Consider the following 4,492-nt stretch of genomic DNA (forward strand, 5'->3'; position numbering starts at 1 on the left):
TCGTGGGCGTAGCTGAAATTTGCCTTGTCTCTTACTTGTCTCATTTGATTCAGCTGTCCAGACGGATAAAAGACTAAGAAGGAGACATAACGATGATGAAGAATCGATTCGAGTGGAACGGAAAGTTAGCTGCCGCCATTATAATTATCTAATATTCTTGAGTTAAAGGGTTTAAACCCAGGTAAAAATTTAAAACGAAGATTAGAAAGAGCCTAGACAATTTTTCCCTACTTGTCAAGAACTTATAAAGACAGGTCCACTTAGGCCCTAAGATGTAACGCTCTTACAAATTAGCGCCTAGACTTGTAAATTTGTCTAGGTCCTATCTTTGTATATCTAATTAGATTTTGAATAATAAAATGACGAATTGAGGTCGTATGTTGATATATTTACTTAAAAAGTATAATAAATCCTTTCTTAACATGCTTATTACAATCTTTTTTATAAGTTTTATTACAGTATTTATTAAAATTTTTTACTACGATATTTATTAAATTTTCTCATATATAATACTATTATTATATCTTATAATTATCAATCATTAACTATTAACGAATAATCGTTTCTTCACTAAAATCATTTCAGGAATTGGCTAATTAGCCATTGATCGAGCTTTACGAGCCCAACCTCGTATGAGGCATCCACGTCAACATCAATTCATGATCTAATCAGGAAATTCCATTCAGGATTTGCCTATGTTAGCGATATCTGAGCTCTATGAAGGCATACCTATTTTGGAGTATTCCTGGCTAAGGCACTACTTATGGCTCGTCCCGATTAATTTTTATCCAGGAAGTATTAAAATCTGTTATGGAAGTAAGCGATTGCAATTCATGGAGACTCACCTGAATATTAAACAATTCTATTGTAAAGATCTTTTATTTATACGAACAAATCTGACAAAGTATTTATAATTACTGAAACAATTGCGAATACATCGGGATCAGCTTGCACGGAATGTTCTAACATATAATATTAAAGCAAAGTTTACTAGAACAATATAAAAAGAGTTACACAAAGTGTGAGATCTGGTTAACTTTAAAAACAAGTACTTGGAATTTTAAAGCTACTTCTCAGGCAGATTTTAATTCCTAAAGCGCCTTAAACTGTGTGTCCCGCAGGCTATTTAAACTTGCAAATCCATTCATTTGAGTTAGGTTCTGATAGCGTTTGCTTCCCTTTAAAAATGCTTCTCTACCCGGAATAATGAAACAGCGGAGTATTGCATTCCGTTAGCCATCACGATTAAAGCAATTATTGATTTTCGCATTTGTATCGACCGATGCGAATTATTTGAAATATTAACGGGTTATTCGAGAAATTTGCCATATTGATTATATGCGGCTGCTGTCGAGAATTGATTGATAAAGCAAATTTGCAATGTTGCTACCGTATTTAGAGAACGGTATAATCAGTTTGTTAAATTGTTAATTACTATTAATGCGATTTACTTTAAACGGAACTTTGTTCATTAACTACTGCAATTTATTCGTCGGTAACTTATATATATATTGATGCTTGTTTCGTTGTAATCAAACTTAAAATGCTTTAAAGTCATCGATCGCAAATTATTCTTTTCCTTTATTAATTAAGGATATTCTGCTTGTATAGTTCCTATAAAGAGTCATTGAAATTTAGAAATATGCTAATATTTTTATTTTCCATACAATAACGTATAGTGTCTATCAATATATAAAAATTTATAGTAACAATTACTAATAATTAATAGTATACATAATATATACAATATAATTTACTCAGAACATATTTTTATTTTAACATCACATTTTATAGTTTATTCACTTCATTTTATATTATTTCTAACTTTTAAACTTTTATCTTCGAAACACAATGAAAATTTACATACATCATCTGAAATATATATCTTTTATATTTTAAGTGTTTAAAATAATTGTAAGGTAAAATGAGTTCATTATATAAGAATTCATTAAAACTTGCATTATATATACGTTGTAATATTGTCTAATAACACAGGTCTGCATGGTTTTGTTGATTGGGATCTGACAATGTTTTCTTACGTAATTTTTTGCGCTGAATCCGAATTTGGCTGAATAATTGCTTTATTACGTCAGAATTTCGAAATATCCTAACCTAAAACTGCCAAAAAAATCGTTTTCATCCATATTTTAAATTAAATTAAAAAGGAAATTTTTTTTTTAAATCCGTCAACGGTATTATTTATTACTATACGGCCCTTTCAAAATCTATTTTGAACCATCTCAAAGTGATTTTTTCTTCCGGAAATATACCAATTCAAAGTTCGATAAATTGTATCTCATAGGAACCTAGTCTCATAGTCGCCGTTGTATCAAAACAAGCCGGGTAGTCATTCACCTTGCCTTTACTGGCCAGATAGTCACCCATCTTGCCTTCTCTGGCCGGGTAGTCACCCACCTTGCCTTAGAGACTAGGCTCCTACGAGGTACAATTTATCAAACTTTGAATTGGTATATCTCAGGCAGAAAAGTCGCTTTGAGATGGTTCAAAATGGATTTTGAAGAGGCCGTATAATAGTAAATGATACTGTTGACGAATTTGACAAAAAATTTTCTCAATTTTTAATTTAATTTAAAATATGGTTAAAAACGGCTTTTTTAGTATTTTTATATTAGAAAATCTCGAAATTCTGACGTGAAAGAGCAATTCTGCAGATGGATTCGGATTTAGCGCAAAAAATTACGTAAGAAAACATTGTCAGATTTCAATCAATTTTCAACACCTCTAATTTTGCAGGCCTCTGTAATCAATTAAAAAAGATGGAGTATTCAAACGTTGAATTATTTAAAATTAATGTTGATACACACTTTCTATGTGTTTTTTTTTTTTTGGAATTAGCGTACTACTTTTAACTTCCTGTAAACTATAGTTAGAAGGTTGTAATGAACAATAACTATAATATATTGAAGGTTTATATGCCGATATTGTACATAAAATCACAGAATTAGTGATTGTTTTGTTTGGAAAATACATCTATGCAATATGTCCCACACATTTTTTTTATGCACAATGTATCCGAAATAAATGACACACCAAAAAATAAAATACGTCTGTAACATTCAAAAATTCACAAATTATAAAAGAATCGAAAGTGTATGAGGAAAAAACTTTGTACGAGGCTTTGTTTGAAAATTGGCAAATGAATATTATCATTCTCACAATTAGCGATACCGCACCATCTTCTCTTGGCGATGCTATTCATACCACAAGTTCCTAATTTCAATGTACCTAATTGTAGCTTTTGCGAATTGTAACGTGCACGCGAGAAGCTTTTCAATGAAATGAGCAGCTGCGGAATGTTTCATATCGTGCTTTTGCCGACCCGCGTTTAACCTCGGCGCATTGGACGAGGTCTCCGCGTTATCGAACACAATAACAATCGCATAGGCATATCGCGTCTATATCCGGGATACGCTACGTTTTTTAACGATCGAGAGGCCATAGCGCGGCACGGTAGTCAAACTACCCGGCGGTAGCGGGTGAAATAAAAAAGGAAAGGAAAAAAAGAGAACCGGAAAGAGAACGGCCGTTTGAAAAAGCCGAGGGAAACAAGAACCTGGCTAGTGTGCGCATACCTATCTACCACTACCTACCTGCCTACCTAGGTAGCTAGATGGAGGTACCTACCTCCATCCACCACGTCTGTTTCCGCCACTTTTTACTTCCGATGCCATCACCGCGAGGTGCGCTCAAAGGGCGACACGGGAATTCGATGCGCGCAACGAATGTCGGCACTTCCGTCGGCAACTCGCTTTCTTGTTTCGCACGTCGCGCCGCCAATTTACGTCACTGTGCGAGCCATTGCTTCGTTACCGTGCTGGATCTACAGTTAATGGAATAATCAACAAATTGTCCACGCCTGCTTCCTCTCTTTTCCCTTTGATGTTTTTTCTTTAACCATTCCCGGCCATTCGTATGCTTTTACGCTCGGAATAATTATTAGGTGGTAAACTTAGTTCCTGCGGCTCACAGTTAGATGACGTTAGTTGTAGGTGTAATTTATTTTGACATCTGAAACTGGCTGCATTTTAGAGGTTAGACATTTGTCAATAAAATTCAGTGCGAAGAGATTTATTTAAGCGAGCAATGCTATTTTTTCTTTTGATTAAATATGAAACGTGATAAGTTGTTTTTTCGACATGTGCTGCTTCATTACTTTGACTTGAAAAAAACTTTGACTGCAGCTGCAGCTCATAAATTGCTTTTCGAAGCTTATGGCAATTATGCTCCATCGGAAAGAACATGCCAAATACGGTTTCAGCGATTTAAGAGTGGTGATTTTGATGTCAATGATAAAGAACGCTCGGGCCAACTGAAAAAGTTTGAAGACACCGATTTGCAGGCATTATTGGACGAAAACTCTACTCAAACGCTCCAAGAATTGTCTGCAGCATTAAATGTTACTCCGATGGCTGTTTCCAAACGTCTACATGCAATGGGAAAAATTCAAAAGGAGGGAAAATGGGTACCACAC

The sequence above is a fragment of the Odontomachus brunneus genome, unplaced genomic scaffold (assembly GCF_010583005.1).
Source record: "Odontomachus brunneus isolate Ranch 3 - 2012 unplaced genomic scaffold, Obru_v1 Obru_scaffold_014, whole genome shotgun sequence".
Taxonomy (NCBI): Eukaryota; Metazoa; Arthropoda; class Insecta; order Hymenoptera; family Formicidae; genus Odontomachus; species Odontomachus brunneus.